We start from the raw sequence: 18,622 nt of genomic DNA on the forward strand, positions 1-18,622 counted from the left end.
TCGAAAAGAAATAAATACTCGTTCATTCAACTTTCGACCTATAACCCATGTTGAACTTGTTGAACTTGCAAAACTTACAATAAAATCTGAGATTTCTCAACGGAAATCGGGTGAAAGAGACACATTTAGCCGTCTAGCCCCATAGACTCCCATTCAGTCTGCACTCGCCCGCGATCACCTCCAGTGGAATTCTAATATAACTGCAACCAAGATCGATACAATGGGGCTAATAGGAAGTGCCAAGGCTTTCCGTAGACGGGCTCTGGTGATGTATGAAGTGGTTTATTCAGTGTTCCTGAATTTAATGGATTTAGAGTATGTATTCATCAAATAAAATTACCATATAACAGTATTGTGGTATGAAATAGATATACATTGCACATGGCATATAAAAAAAAAAAAAAAGTTTGTTTGTGCTAGAAAATAAACGTGTCAACAAATGGCTCCGCACAATCCTAGCTTAGGAATACGGTCTTATCTAGCGAACTGTTCAATCATTTACTAAAAAAATAAATAAAAAATGTATATACTATTTCACATTATCAGGAAATTTTCATTTTGAGGTGAACTAATCCTTTAACATTATGTTAATGCATTAGTTAAGCTAGAAATCATTTTTCATCATGTTTTGATCAGCTTGGATCACGCACGTTTACAGCAGAAGCTCACTCTGTTTCCTCTGTTATTTTCTCCACAGAAATGCGTTATTCAGAACTGTAATTTGACAACTGACTGAAGCTTTACGTGCACAGATGACTAATCAATAGGGCTGGGCAAAAAAATAGATTTTTCGATTAATCGTTTTTCAAAATGTGGTCAATTCAAAATCGATTCTCAAAGGCCACGAATCGATTTTTTTCCATATTTATTTATCTATTACCCTAAAGCCAGTATTCGTTTTCCTCCACTGTTCATAGGCTTGCAAACTCCATTTTACAACTCCATTAATGCTGTGAGATTTGTTTGTTTTATCTTAATCATAAAATAACCTCAACTAGTGATGCACAATTAATCATATCGCAATCGCGCTGTCAAGCCTACGCAATTATATGACGTGAATGTCCTGTGTGGCACACAGAAAGACTCGCGCTGATATCATGCGTGCGCACAAGACAGCCCAGAATACAGTTCTCTTTCGTGTTTGAACGAACAATAACACACAGAATTATGCCAAAATGTCTTTTTGTCGAGTATCTTAATAACATAAGAGCAGTTATGGTGAACATGAATGAGGCGTGTGTGAGATCCACGTCTCTGTCAGCAGCGGTTGGTCTATTAAAGGGACAGTACACAGTAGCCACTAATTATCTCTGTCGTTAAAGTTAATCAAAGAAAAAAGTGAACAGATATAAACACTCACTGCTCTTGACTAAATAACTTTTGTAACTTTAATAAGGATTAGTCTATATATACTTTATAATTAATGCATCACAGACTGTTTGATAACGTTATTCAATTTCTGTAGGGCTATATGTCCTACCTAGACAGATAAATATATGCAAGTTTTTTTTAATGGGTTTATGTGAGGATTGTTAACCTGTTTGATCAAGGTATGCGACTGTTCTGACTTGTCCAATTTTCAGCATTAATTTTTCATCTTGCATCAAAATCCTGTCTATTCATTGTATGCATTTGAAATATAGAGTTGGGTTCTGTTTTAATGTACCCAAATGTACCTAAAAAAAAAAGTTTAATATACAGGTTTGTTGCTTAATAAAATTTCTTTTTATTAATTAACCACTTGTAAACTTATGTTCACTTTTCTTTTTTTTTTCTTTTTTATAAATATAGGATTTGTATTAAATATATAGGCTATTCATTAAGTGGAATCAAAATCGAATTTAGAATCAAAATCGAATCAAATCAAATTGAGAGCTTGCGAATCGAATTGTAAAATCTGAATTGATACCCAGCCCTACTAATCAATAATGACATTCATTGTTGATAATTGCAGCCATACAAATAATATTGTAAAACATTCACAACTTTATCCAAATGTTTCCTTATACTATACACTATTGACTGTTATCACTATATTTTATCACAAAAGTATCATCTTACCTCAAAATCAGGTTTCACAGTCTTCTGCAACATAAAAAAAACAACAACACACAATTTGATTAAAACAAAAGCATTACATTTTACAAAAATATTATATATTTTATATATTGTACTCTCAAAATGCACAACTGGCTTCATAGTATCCACATGACTTTATGGCACATCGTTTTACATAATACCAAATTATAAATTTAAGCGATTTTAAACTAATGTACTCGCAAGTTCTCTAAGAGACAGTCTTCAGTCAATGACCACTCAACCAAAGAGAACACAGTGTATTACACACATTTTATTTTTCTCTGTGGTCTCGAATACTTTTGTTCCTATCAGTACTGACTACTAGATTTTTGGTATCGTTACATCCCTACAAACACATGCATTAAAATAGCAAGAAGTATAAAAAATCTTAATCTTAAGTTGAGTCGATGACTTAGGCCTGGGCGAAAAATCGATTGAATGAATTAATTCGAATTTTTTGCTGCGGGCGATTTAAAAAATAAGTAAATCGAGTTTTTGTGTAATGATCATTTTGGTCGCATATGCTCCTGAAATTTAATCTGTGCGACCTAAAAATATATTTAGGAGCATTTGTGCGAGTGCAAATAATGGTTGTGGTGCGACCTGTTTTAATTTCTCTAAAAAAAACGTTTGCAAATTACTTCACAGTGTGTACCTTATGTGCGCTGATATAAGCACGAGAGAGAGCCCCGGTCGCGCGCGCGCACTCTCACATCTTCAAACAACACGAGCGCTGTCTTGCTCTCTCTCCCTCGCGCATATTAATCAAAATCAATTGACACGATAGAAAAAGGGCGGAAGACCGAAGTTTCACGTGAAGCGTTCGGAGATTTTTTTGTGTGAATTGTGCTAAAAAATAAACTGCCGGGATAATCACACAACTTGCCGGTTGGCAACCGTCATGTCCGATTCGCGAACTAATGACTCATTTGAACCGATTCACTTGAATGAATGGTTAAAACAACTCATCTGTCTAACACTGAACTCACGAGACGTCTGAATCGGTGTATAACAAATCGGTAACACTTTACAATAATGTTCCATTTATTAAATTCTAGTTAACTACATTAGTTAACATGTACTATTAATAAACTGTACATTGTTAATTTGTTAACCATTGTTAATGTTAATTTCAACATTTAGGCTAGGCTACTAATAGCCTACATTAGGCTATTGAAGTGTTTTTTTTTATGTTAACAAATAAAAGAAAAGAAAAAAACACTTCAATAGCCTAATGTAGGCTATTAGTAGCCTAGCCTAAATGTTGAAATTAACATTAACAATGGTTAACAAATTAACAATGTACAGTTTATTAATAGTACATGTGTTTATTGCTTTCCTTAATAAGTAGGGGGGGAAATCGTAAAAAAATCGTAAATCGAATTAAAAAAAAAAAAAATCGGAGTTTTTATTTTTAGGCCATATCGCCCAGCCCTACGATGACTAAAATAAATATTTTTCACAATACAAGCAAATTACAAAAAAATACAACAAAAATTACCCTACTTTCAGTATCAGTTAATATAACAATAGAATGAAAGTCTTAATATAATTGTAATCTGTGCATGCATGAATTAAATATACATTGATTTTTATTTCAACTACTTAAGTGCCAAGAGCAGCAAGTTTTATACTTTCTCAAGGATACAACTACAGAAAGAGTATTAAGGAACTGACACTTTAAAACCTCATGCACAGATCTAATTCGGAATCATGAGCTGATTATTATCATTACGAGCACTAACATTTTAACACCAAGCATATACCGCAGTGTATATTATACCATCGTTTAAATTTTAACGATGCCAATTTTATTTGTGCTTACCAATTCCAATGAGGTAAAAAAAAATTAAAAAAAAAAATCTCCCATTTAGTCTTACTACAAAACATTTAATCGACCCTGAATATCAGAACAAAAATCAACAAGCTAAAGAGCAATTGCACTGGACAATTTTGCCTGTGGTTTAAAAATACCATAGTAAAACAACTAGCCTAACTAAATATACATTCAAGCATTAATAAAGATAAGTAAACACTCAGTAATTAAAATAGAACAAATAAAAAATTACCAATTGCAAATATAGATACAACTGAACAAATATATGATTTAAATAAACAGTGTTTTAAGATTTTCAAGTATTCAGGTACAAAAAGCTGTAATTCAAATGTAAAATAACAGTACACTTTTTATAAATAAGGTACAAACACAGTTACAAAAGTTATTTAGTCAAGAACGAGTGAATTTTCTCTTTGTCCTTTGATTACTGTTATTATAGAGACAGCCGCTCCTGTCACTTTAAGACTTGGCCAATACGCCTGTAGCACTGAAGACAGCGCGCGAGCCGTCTTGCGCTCACGTACTTCACATGTGCATAGACTACATCATAGAAAACAGCGCTAGTTTAAGTTTAAGATCCATTTTACAAATCAAATTTTCTGTGACTGCGCTTCAATGTGCAAAGAAAACAGCACACAAGTTGAAAGGTTTAAAATAACTTTTTCTGTGAGCGAGCTGTGGATGTGTGCACAGCAGACAGACAGCACAAAAAAAAAAAACGCTTTCGTTCCTTTCATCAGCACAAAAAGGTCGCGAGTCGTCTTGCACTTGAATTGTATAAACTCAAATTGAAATGCTCACAAAGGAAACGATAAGAGGAATCGAAATTTTAACTAATAAAAAATAACTAATTTAACTTAACTTTTAAACTAATAAGAACAACCACAACACCAAACATGTTTCAAACAGTAACTTATTTCTTGTTCTAATCAAAATGCTGGCCAGATGAATAAGATTAATTTATCACTATAACAAAACGCTATCTTTATACAATTAATCACAAAATACAACCACAAAATATTCAAACAGACAAAAAAACAACTTACACTGGCCTAAAAATGTTAACTATGATACAGATTATTAAGATTGCACAAAGAACAACCACACCGCATGTCTTACCTTACCTGAAAGTAGAGAAAATGGCTTCCTTTCCGGTAAAAAAACGGAACAATACAGCACGCGCCCTCTAGTGGATGGCAAAAAAGTCAAAATGCTTCAGTTTTCTGGGATGTGCAGTTTTAAGAGGCAAGAAAATGTCATTAGTTTAGATTAAAACCCATTACACCTATGAAATGTCGTCATAATGAGTGTACCTATATATGTGTGTGTGTGTGTGTGTGTGCGTGCGTGTGTAAGCACACAGAAAATGTTAAGAGTGCTAATATTCTTTAACCCTTTACATTTTTGAACTGTAAAAAAAAAGTTGCCAGCTTTAAATAAGGTAACATTATCACAAGGTCTTTAAATTATCTACACAAACAGAGACTGGGCTTTATCCAATTTGAAAGATTACATTAAAATCATAAATTGTGAGAACATAATCATGTTTACCTAATGAATTACAGAATTAAAATTGATGTATTATATTTATATAAATATTCTAATATAATAAAACAGCAACCATAAAAAAGTAAAATAACTTTATTTAAACAGTTTAAGTCCGATCCACAGCAATGATATTATAGTACCAAGTCCTGCATTTTAATTTAACTTAATCCATTGTACATTAATGCATGTTATATAACAAGTCTAAAGGTTTACTTCACCCAAAAATAAACAGTCACTTATCATTTATTTTCCATTAAATTGAACACAAAAGAAAATCTTTTGAAGAATTATGGTAATCAGAGCCGACAGTAGCCATAAAAAACACTAACATTCAAAGGCTACTGTCCACCATTTCATTACTAACATTCTTCACAATATCTTGTGTGTTCACCAGAAGAAAGAAATTCATACAGGTTTGAAACAACTTGAAAATTAGTAAATAACAGAATTTTGATTTTTGGTTTGACCATCTTTTGAGACAAATTAATAATACTTAACATTAAATCAATACATTGAAAAAGCAATATTTTTTTTTTAATAACTAACTATAAAACAAAGTGTCCAGTGCAAGTATCATTGAATATAATTGAAATGTTGCCATGATATTTGCTAAATGGTTCGGTATTTTACACTTAAAGCCCTGTTTACAGATCGTTTCTGATGAAATAGAACGGTTAAGATTAAAATTTGGACACCTGCTGCTGGCCCGAGAATTTTAGGTTTATTTTGCTTCCGCTTCGAAGGATTGTTCCAGTGCCCAATCGAAAGAAACCTAAAATTCTCGGGACAGCACCATGTGTCCAAATTTTAATCTTAACTATTCTATTTTATCAGAAACGATCTGTAAACAGGGCTTTAAGTGTAAAATTCCGAACTTGTCCTTTAACAATTACAATTTCCGTGACTGCACTCTTGTAGAGAAGGTACCACTAGATCCACAAAAATCTACTGACTTAAGTTATTTTGGATACTCCATATTCATTGTATAAATCTGAAAAATTAAGCAAATGCTGCTGGATGATCTATATTGTCCTCAAGAACAATGGCGTCTTCCAGGATTAAGTTGGTCACAGTTGGTAGTGATGTAACAGCGGCAACAATCTTCAACCACAGTAATGATTCCGTACTTTTGGTGCTGTGATCTGCATGATCAGCATCCTGAGAGAAAAATGATTGCAGGGAGGTATTAATGGAAGTGTAAATTTAAATGTAACAACATTATATTATTGTTTAAATAAACAATACATGTAATACATATATAGTTTAAAAATGACATGGAAATAGGATATGAAAATAATGTACTACTACACATTTGAATAAAGTTTTCATAAAGAAAAAAATATGACTTATGATATTGATAACTGATATAATAACATTTTTCTGACTATTTGACTTTTGCATTCATTAAAAAAAAAGCTGATTGCTGATTAAAAACAATTGGTTATTGCATGTTTTGAGATACCATTTTCAATTAATTCAAAAACACCTTAAACGTGTCAAATGTCACTATATAAATTAAATTGGTTCCATCTTCAAAATTAATTATTTTGTGTTCTGCAGGAGTGTCAATGATTTAGAACACTTGGTTAAGAAAAAGATTACACTAAACCTAAACCTTCAACAATTGCTAGTGGTTCAACAGATCACAAAACTCACGGTTCAGATCGAATCAATAAGGTCTAACTTCCTTTCACGTACAGAAATGTAATCATGTAATGTAACTGCTCACTGTATACATTTTCTATAAATAAATCTTTGTTAAAGCTGGGGTTTGTACTTTGATTAACATTAATGAAAAATAGACAGCCGGTCATTTTAGGACTGAATTCAAGTATTAAAGGGCATCTATTATGACTCTTTTCACAAGATATAAAATAAGTCTGATGTCCCAAGAGTGTGTATGTGAAGTTTTAGCTCAAAATACCCAACAGATAATTTTCTACAGCATCTTTAAATTGTCATTTTTTGGGGGCTCAGAAAAACGCACTCTTTTAGTGTGTATCCCTTTAAATAATACTGAGATGCAGTTCACCGCACAGGGGCGGAGCCTCACGAGCTCGCGCTTAAATCACGACAATCTCATCTGATAATATCAGAACAAAAACTCTCAGTTGCACTGTTCATTTCAACTCGAAGTCGGACAATAATGCCCACAGAACCAGAGAATATATGCTGTATGGAGATTGAACAGGTATACTTTAGTTTAACTACTGTTATAACTTATTTACCATCTGCTTTAATCCACTATTAATGCAAGCCTGCTGTGGCAGACCCTGTCTGAATGATGACCAAAATATACTGATGAAATCAGTGAAGCTTATTGTACATCACACAAAAGATGAAGCGTTAGTTTTACTCCAGAGAATTACTGTAAGTCCTGAATAAACAGTATAAGTGCGCATTAAGTCTTAGCCATAAACTTTCTCTCTTTCCCTTTCATTGTCATCAACATACACAGCGAAGTACACAAAACACTCGTTACAACTAACAGTAAACAAATATATACACACCTTTTCAGTGGGTGCTTAATAAACTGGTAAACCGTATATCAGTAAAATGACTTGATCTGTCATAAAGTGTGCGCTCTCACTTTCATCTCTGCCGTGGTCAGTAACGTTAGTCCTGTTGCTCCGGAGACCGTGAGCTGGATCACAAACAGTACAGATCCATCCTCGAGTAACAACGAGAGTAAATGAAGACAGCTATGTTCATTCTTACATCCATCAACAACACACCTCAATCGCTTAGGAGACATTCTTGTCTACAGCTGCTCAAGCATCGAAACCATGGCGGACTCTGTGTCCAGCTCACTCAGGGCGGGGCTATGCTCAAACTGCAGTCTGTCAATCAACAGTCGTGGGAGGGGCCTGTGCAATTCTACGTCACATTAAACCGAATCTGAGAACAGCTCATTCTGAGACAGTGCTTATGATTTATTGAGATTGTAAAAAAACACTGGGTGGATTTTTATCATTCTAGGGTTGTTTTGCTCACACACTAACACATTTATGTTCAAACACCATATAAAAGTGAATTTTGCATAATAGGTGCCCTTTAATGATACATATCCTTCTCACTCTTGTGGTATTTTTTACCTAATTATGTATGTGTATGCACTATGCATCCATACAAGTGCAAGTAGAAAGAGGAATCAAAAACGGCACTATCTAAAACAGGCCTCTCTGTGTCTTCGTGCAGAAATGCACTCAGCTAACGGCATGCGAGTACCAAATTAAATTTTATTTAGCCGCTTGTAGTGCTGGAATAAATTCAAACCCATTTAATGTGTACACTAGCAAGACAAAACACGAACATATAATTAATTTTCAGTCTATAAAGGTTAAACTTGAAATTACACCAATCAAATGCATGTTGTATTATGGATTCTGATCAGTCCATACCACAGATCAACAAAAGTGCTATGTTCCATGTGATTAATTTTTCAACACAATAACATTAAATTGAACAACAAATGTAATTATATAGGGATTATAAATTTACAATATATATATTTTTTAAGTAGCATGTTCAATTTAATGCTATTTTAAATATATATTTGCAAACTTCCATTAATGGCCTCATTGTCAAAAGCAGTCAATATACTGCAATATTTTGCATTTTAAAGGATCAAAAAGAGTACCCGTTCATCCAGCTTGTCCAAAGCAGTCTTCATTTCTTCTTCAAAGGCGTTCCCTTACTTGTAGGTTTAGGACAGGTGTTCAATACTTCAAGCTCTGATCCCTCGCTCTGATCTCCTAAACTATTGGCTGAAGACATTGTAGATGGCCAATAAATCTGTCAATTTAAAATCTGTCATGAGTAAATGTCTAATTTACCCTCTACATCATTTTAGCATTTTCTCCATTGCTCAATTTCATTAAATGCATTTTCCTGTTTGTTTCACAAAGTGCATGAAATCAGTACAACTGCTAAATTAAATTAGGCCATCAATTTGGGAAGAGCACAATATGTCATATGACATATCACAAAGTCCATTAAAAAAAAAAAAAACATGTTCACAATTCCCTATAGGCCAAGTCAAGTTTATTATTGACTAGTTCTTTCAGCTAATTATTATAATTAAAAATTGAAATCAGTCTCAAAATAAATAAATCATTTTATCTTCAAAAATAGTTATAATATAACACAAAGTATAACTTCAATCATTCATTAAATTATTCACAATGAAAAAATTAAATGAGATATCTTCACCAAACTCAGAACACACGTGTATGGGTTCAATTTGAGGTCACAGTAATCAATTTTATGGAGATCGGACCATAGGTGGCGCTATAACTGTTAAAAAGCTTTAAAACCATATATTTCCCATGGTAAACTGCCTGAATTGGCTGTAAATGGTCTTTTCCATCTATTATGTCAGTGGTTACATGCTTGCTAAATAAATCTTAATAACTTTTGATGCTTTTGTGCTTAAATGCCTTAAAGGCCTTAATTGCTTGAACCCCGATAAATGCTGCTTGCAGCTTTAATTATTATTATTATTCTGCCGTAAAACGCATCGTGCAGCCTAAACCGTAAGTGCTAGAGACTTGAAACTTGGCCAGAAGGTAGTACAAAAATCGAGGAGAGGTTCAGAGAATATGAGCTAGATTGGCCAATAGGTGGCGCTACAGTGCAAAAAACAAAAAAATGGCATATTTTTGCTTAAATCTCATCAACCCTTTGTCACAGACTCAAGTGTCTTATATCTTTGGAATCCTTGGGTCAAGCCGAACAAAAAAGGCCTCAAGGATTTCATTTCCGGTATGCAAATTTTCCCGCCATTTTGGATTTTGTCCAAAACCTACTTTTGCGAACTAGTCCCTGGTTTTTCGCCTGATCGGAACCAAACCAGTGCAGAAATATTCACAGGAGTCTGAAGATCAATAATTATTGAAAAAAATGTAAAATTTCGATCCACGGTTGCTAAAGGGTATCAAAACGTTCGCAGGAGGCGGAGCTAATTATACAAAAATGGCTATAACTCGTGAACGAAATGAGATATTTTCACCAAACTCGGTACACATATGTAAGAGCTCAAGTTGAGGTCACAGTAAAAAAATCGCGGTGATTGGCCTCATGGTGGCGCTATAATATGAAAAAAACATAAAACAGGCTATAACCACCTGACCGTTAGTCCGATTGACTTGAAAATTGGTATGCAGTGTCTTGGTCCAAGGTGCCATGTATGTCTATGAGGACATTGGTGTATCTCAAAAAACATGGCCGCTATCGGCCAATGAAGTTTGAGCACCTATTAGACAAGGTTAACGGAGGCCGATCAGAACGAAACTCAGTGGGCCTGTTCGGCTCAAGCCCCTAGAGGTCTGTAAGAACTTTGAAAGAAATCGGCCACTAGTTGGCGCTAACGAGTTTTATGGCTCTGTAATCACGTGGTGTTACACTTATCGTCACAAAATGCATATCATATGATAGATCTGCTCATGCTGAACAACTTTGCCTCTAGAACCATTGCTGTCAATCAAACAGTTCATTAAATATTCATGAATATGTTAAAAACCTACTTTTGCGAACTAGTCCCTGGTTTTTCGCCCGATCGGAACCAGACCAGTCTAGGACAATTCTCTGGACTCTCTAGATAAATAATTATCGAAAAAAAGTTGAACTTTTGCATTTGCCTGGCTGTAACAGGGTAATTTACAAAAGGGGCTTGGCAAAATACACTAAAATGCCTATAAATCATAAATGAAAACTCAGAACTTCACAAAAATTGGTGAGCATATGTGACATAACATCATTAACAAGCATGCCAAATTTTATGGAGATCGGACCAAAGGTGGCGCTATAACTGTTAAAAAGCTTTAAAACCATATATTTCCCATGGTAAACTGCCTGTATTGGCTGTAAATGGTCTTTTCCGTCTATTATGTCAATTGTTAAATGCCTGCTAAATAAAACTTAATGTCTTTTGATGCTTGTGTGCTTAAAGGCCTTAACTGCTTGAACCCCGATAAATGCTGCTTGCAGCTTTAATTATTATTATTATTTTCCCCTAAAACGCATCGTGCAGACCAAACCGTAAGAGCTGGAACCTTGAAAGTTGGCCAAATGGTAGTCCTCAATTTGGGGAGAACGTATCAAAGTATGACCTCGATTGGCCCATAGGTGGCGCTATAGCGACCAAAAGCGCGAAACTGCTCAGAACTCCTAGAACGTATGTCGTAGACTCAAGTGTCTTATATCATTGGAAAGCTGGACGCCTGACGAACAAAACGTATATCTCCGATTTCATTTCCGCCATGATAGATTTTCCGCCATTTTGAATTTTGTCAAAAACCTACTTTTGCGAACTAGTCCCTGGTTTTTCGCCCGATCGGAACCAAACCAGTGCAGAAATGTTCTCTAGAAACTGAAGATCAATAATTATCGAAAAAAAGTCGAAATTTCGATTCACGGTCGCTAAGGGGCGCCAAAACGTATGTTATGGGAGGGGCCTATTTTACTAAAATGGCTATAACTCCAGAAGTAAATGAGGTATCTTCACCAAACTCGGTAAACCTATGTATGAGCTCAATATGAGGTAACAGTAAAAAAATCGCGGCGATTGGCCACATGGTGGCGCTATAATATATAAAAAACATAAAACAGGCTTTAACCACCTGACCGTTAGTCCGATTGACTTGAAAATTGGTATGCAGTGTCTTGGTCCAAGGTGTCATGTATGTGTATGAGGACATTGGCGTATCTAAAAAAACATGGCCGCCATCGGCCAATGAAGTTTGAGCACCTATTAGACAAGGTTAACGGAGGCCGATCGGAACGAAACTCGGTGGGCATGTTCTACTCATGGCCCTAGAGGTCTGTAAGAATTTTAAAAGAAATCGGCCACTAGTTGGCGCTAACGAGTTTTATGGCTCTGTAATCACGTGGTGTTACACTTATTGTCACAAAATGCATACCATTTGATAGATCTCCTCTTGTTGAACAACTTTGCCTCAAGAACCATTGCTGTCAATCAAACCGTTCATTAAATATTCGTAATTATGTTAAAAACGTACTTTTGCGAACTAGTCCCTGGTTTTTCGCCCGATCGGAACCAAACCAGTCTAGGACAATTCTATGGACTCTCTAGGTCAATAATTATCAAAAAAAAGTTGAACTTTTGCATTTTTCGCATGGCTATAACAGGGTCATTTAGAAAATGGGCGTGGTAAAATGCACTCAAAAGCCTATAAATCCTAAACGAAAACTCAGAACTTCACAAAAATTGATGAGCATATGTGTCATAACCTGCTAAAGAAGCATGAAAAATTTTATGAAGATCGGACCATAGTTGGCGCTATAACTGTTAAAACGCTTTAAAACCATATATTTCCTATGGTAAATTGCCTGTATTTGCTGTAAATGGTGTCTTCTATCATCATATAATGTTCATATCATAATGTTCAAAACCAGTGCAGCACAATTCTCTGAACTCTCTAGATCAATAATTATCAGAAAAAAAGTTTAACTTCTTCAAAAGGTGATTTTATATGAATATAATGACATATTAAGCCAATAAGTGGTATTTTACTGCCCCCTGCTGTCATTTCATCATACTACTCCCTAATATTGTTATAAAATTCATATTTAGACTTTATAAAATCATTATTTTAACATTTACAATCACATTTTGTCAAAACTCATCTATTGAGTATTACTATTGACAATTGTGTTACACTGAGATATGGAAATGGACGAAAGTAAATGAATGAAATGAAACGAAAGTAACGGCATTTAAGCCACGCCCCCGAATACAAATTCATTCATAACTCGAAAACGGAAAGTCGTTGCGCGCTCAAATTTTGATGGTGAGGACCTCTCCGGGCTCTTGATCGAAACGTGTCGTCGCGGGCCTCGGTAGCGCGCCCCCCGCGTATCGCGAATCCGCGGGACCCCCGATTTTGAACGGCCATTACTCCCGACCCAGACCACCCCGAACATTGTGTGAGAGCTCGTTGGAAAGGGCGCGTCCTTGGCTAGCTTCGATTCAAATGTGGTGTTATTTGCCCTGGGCATTCCAGAGATAATAGCCCGAACAGATATGCCTTATAACAATCATAACTCCCAGCCCCAATCGCCCAAAAACACGTTGATGGTCTCATTCAACAGGGCTCCTCAAGCACTATCTATGCTCTGAGTTTCAGAATTTTTCGCCTTTTGGTTCCTGAGATATAAGTAAAAAAACAAATTCCCATTCATTCATTCAAACACTTCAACTGTAAAATGTAAGCTATAATACCACTGTTGTCCACTAGAGGGAGCAGCAGGATTACGCATGATCTTTTAATTAGCTTCAGTATTGGGAAATAAACAAATGCTTTAAGAAGCAATCTTTTTTATTATGATGTTTTTTTTTATTATGATATTTTTTTATACATTTTATTTTTTATTATGATTATGAACGGTTTGATTGACATTAGTGATTCTTGAGGCAAAGTTGTTCAAGATGAGGAGATGAAGATATTTTCACAATATCACATCCTAAAAACATTGAAAACATATTTGTCTTTGTGTGTGTGTGTGTGTGTGTGTGGATGTGTTTGTGTTTGTGTGTGTGTGTGTGTGTGTGTGTAAGCATGCTTAATGGAAAGAACATGGAGAAACTGCTTTGTTTTACTGGTGGATAAAAAAAGTCTTTCAAATGAAAGTGAGTCAATTAGTGGTCTTCTACTGCCCTCTGCAGGACATTCTACTTAATAAAATATTTTCATCTGTGCTTTTGCATTAGTTTTTGGACTATATAAAATTACTTGCATGAAAATCACCTATTATAACACAGTCATGTTTTGTCAAATTTTATCACTTCATTTTTACTGAGCTCTCAGTTTGAACAATTCTGCCTCTCAGTGATTAATTTGAAATCTGAAAATGGTGTTATACAGAGGAGATTTGCAATTATCATTTTGTTACCTATCTTTTATTTTAAATATCTACATCTACAACAAAATGTGTGTGCATGTGTGTGTTCAAGCATGGTTAGTGTATTAAGTATTATTGTTTAAGTATTATTGTTTTCATTTACATTTTAACCACCAGAAGAAGAACACTCATTGGTTCATTCTGCTCACTAAAATATTATTTTTCATTTTTTTTCCATTTGAAATATTGTTTAAACTTAATAAAATCATTAAAATAACATTTCAAATCATATTTTGTCTGTTTATAAATCCCACAGACTCACATTGGCTGCAATACTAATGTTTTTGTAAAACACAGACCTGATAGTCTAATCTGTGTGTATTGTGCATATATTATTGATATTATTACTATTGCAAATCATGTTATTGTAACTCATATCTTAATAGAATATTATTTGTAATTTTAATTCTTTATTTCTTAATTGTTTTTTTATGATTACTACAGATATTATCACCAAAGATATCAACTACACCTTCACTTTTAGTATTGACACGCTGCACACACAGCACAATCACACACTCACTAATGCATTCAAATAAATGTAATCTTATTGTGCTACTTTATTTGTACATGATTAGAATGAACAGAAATCTAAGAATATTTTTCTTCTTTTGTTAAAGCCATTTCAGACTCCAAGTAAGCATTATATTACTAATCATCTATTTTAAAGGTGCCATACAATTGAAAACTGTATTTATCTTGGCATAGTTGAATGATAAGAGTTCTGGACATGGAACTGACATACCGTGAGCCTCAAACACCATTGTTTCCTCCTTCATGTGTAAATCTCCTGTTTGCAAAAGACCGCTGAAAAATGAGTGAATCCCACCATAACACCGACTGTGACGTTGGAGTCAGGATCATTAATATTTATACCCCCCAAATTTGCATTTTCCAGTCCATGTTCTAGGCCAGGCAGTGTTAATGTGGACCTGCACAGCCGAATCATCAGAAGATCTGCAGGTATTGTGAAGAAGCAAGCAAGGACAATAGTGAAAATGGCAGATCATGGATATAAATGTTATGTCTGAGGCTGTGCTGCGGATTTGAGAACTTTTCATTCCCTTCCCACAAAACTGTCAACAGGCATGGTTGATGTTTACAACAGGATACCTCACCATTTTAATTCAAAGCTGTTAGTTTGCTCTTAACGGAGGCCGATCAGAACGAAACTCGGTGGGCATGTTCGACTCGTGGCCCTAGAGGTCTGTAAGAATTTTTAAAAATCAGCCACTAGTTGATGCTAACAGGTTTTACAGCTATGTAATCACGTGATGCATATCATTTGATAGATCTCCTCATACTGAACAACTTTGCCTCAAGAACTACTGCTGTCAATCAATTTGTTCATTAAATACTTGCGATTATGTTAAAAACCTACTTTTGGGAACTAGTCCTAGGTTTTTCGCCCGATCGGAAATATACCAGTGCAGTACAATTCTCTGGAAGCTCTAGATTATTAATTATATAAAAAACTTTAACTTTACCCATTGGGTAGCCATAACAGGATCATTTAGAAAATGGGTATGGCAAAAAAACACTCAAAAGCCTGTAAATCCTAAACAAAAACTCAGACAACTCACTAAACTGCCTTATGTGCTTAAAGACCCTAAATGCTTGAACCCCGCTAAATGCTGCTTGCAGCTTTAATTATTATTAGGGGTTCAAGCACGAAGTGCTGAAACCCTATTGTAATTGTAAGGATTTTTAGGGGTTCAAGCACGAAGTGCTGAAACCCTATTGTAATTGTGCTGATTTTTATTATTATTATTAGGGGTTCAAGCACGAAGTGCTGAAACCCTATTGTAATTGTACTGATTTTTATTATTATTATTATTATTATTATTATTATTATTATTTTTCTTCTGCCGTAAAACTCATCGTGCAGCCCAAACCGTAAGAGCTGGAGCTTTGAAACTTTGCCAGATGGTAGTACAAAAATCGAGGAGAGGTTCAGAGAATATGACCCCAATTGGCCCATAGGTGGCGCTATAGCAACCAAAAGCGCGAAACTGCTCATAACTCCTAGACCGTATGACGTAGACTCAAGTGTCTTATATCACTGGAAAGCTGGAAACCTGAAGGTCAAAACGTTTATCTCCGATTTCATTTCCTGTATGCAAATTGTCCGCCATTTTGAATTTAGTTAAAAACCTACTTTTGCGAACTAGTCCCAGGTTTTTTGTCCAATTGGATCCAAAACAGTGCAGAAATGTTCTCTGGAGTCTGAATATCAATAATTATCGAAAAAAAGTCGAAATTTCGATTCCTGATCGCCAGGGGGTGATAAATTAATGTTGTGGGAGGAGCCTATTTTACTAAAATGGCTATAACTCGAGAAGGAAATTAGATATCTTCACCAAACTTGGTGCACATGTGTATGAGTTCAATCTGGGGTCACAGTAAAAAAATCGCGACGATTGATCACTAGGTGGCGCTATAACATGAAAAAAACATGAAAACGGCTATGACCACGTGACCGTTAGTCCGATTGACTGGAAAATTGGTATGCAGTGTCTTGGTCCAAGGTGCCATGTATGTCTATGAGGACATTGGCGTATCTCGAAAAACATGGCCGCCATCGACCAATGAAATTTGAGCACCTATTAGACAAGGTTAACGGAGGCCGATCGGAACGAAACTCGATGGGCATGTTTGACTCATGGCCCTAGAGGTCTGTAAGAGTTTTGAAAGAAATCGGCCACTAGTTGGCGCTAACGAGTTTTATGGCTCTGTAATCACGTGGTGTTACACTTATCGTCACAAAATGCATATCATCTGATAGATCTGCTCATGCTGAACAACTTTGCCTCAAGAACTAATGCTGTCAATTAAACCGTTTATTAAATATTCGTAATTATGTTAAAAACCTACTTTTGCAAACTAGTCCTAGGTTTTTCGCCCGATCGAAACCAGACCAGTCTAGGACAATTCTCTGGACACTCTAGATCAATAATTATCAAAAAAAAGTTGAACTTTTGCATGTAGATGGCTGTAATAGGGTCAATTAGAAAAGGGGCGTGGCAAAAAAACACTAAAAAGCCTATAAATCCTAAATGAAAACTCAGAACTTCACAAAAATTGGTGAGCATATGTGATATAACATCATTAACAAGCATGCCAATTTTTATGGAGATCGGACCATAGGTGGCGCTATAACTGCTAAAAAGCTTTAAAACCATGTATTTCCTATGGTATTTCCTGTAAATGGTCTTTTCCATCTATTATGTCAGTAGTTACATGCTTGCTAAATAAAACTTCATCACTTTTGATGCTTTTGTGCTTAAAGGCCTTAACTGCTTGAACCCCGATAAATGCTGCTTGCAGCTTTAATTAGGGGTTCAAGCACGAAGTGCTGAAACCCTATTGTAATTGTACTGATTTTTATTATTATTATTATTATTATTATTATTATTATTATTATTATTTTTCTTCTGCCGTAAAACTCATCGTGCAGCCCAAACCGTAAGAGCTGGAGCTTTGAAACTTTGCCAGATGGTAGTACAAAAATCGAGGAGAGGTTCAGAGAATATGACCCCAATTGGCCCATAGGTGGCGCTATAGCAACCAAAAGCGCGAAACTGCTCATAACTCCTAGACCGTATGACGTAGACTCAAGTGTCTTATATCACTGGAAAGCTGGAAACCTGAAGGTCAAAACGTATATCTCCGATTTCATTTCCTGTATGCAAATTGTCCGCCATTTTGAATTTAGTTAAAAACCTACTTTTGCGAACTAGTCCTAGGACTTTTGTCCAATTGGATCCAAAACAGTGCAGAAATGTTCTCTGGAGTCTGAATATCAATAATTATCGAAAAAAAGTCGAAATTTCGATTCCTGATCGCCAGGGGGTGATAAATTAATGTTGTGGGAGGAGCCTATTTTACTAAAATGGCTATAACTCGAGAATGAAATTAGATATCTTCACCAAACTTGGTGCACATGTGTATGAGTTCAATCTGGGGTCACAGTAAAAAAATCGCGACGATTGATCACTAGGTGGCGCTATAACATGAAAAAAACATGAAAACGGCTATGACCACGTGACCGTTAGTCCGATTGACTTGAAAATTGGTATGCAGTGTCTTGGTCCAAGGTACCATGTATGTCTATGAGGACATTGGCGTATCTCGAAAAACATGGCCGCCATCGACCAATGAAATTTGAGCACCTATTAGACAAGGTTAACGGAGGCCGATCGGAACGAAACTCGATGGGCATGTTTGACTCATGGC

Source organism: Rutilus rutilus (assembly GCF_951802725.1).
Source record: "Rutilus rutilus genome assembly, contig: SCAFFOLD_54, whole genome shotgun sequence".
NCBI lineage: Eukaryota > Metazoa > Chordata > Actinopteri > Cypriniformes > Leuciscidae > Rutilus > Rutilus rutilus.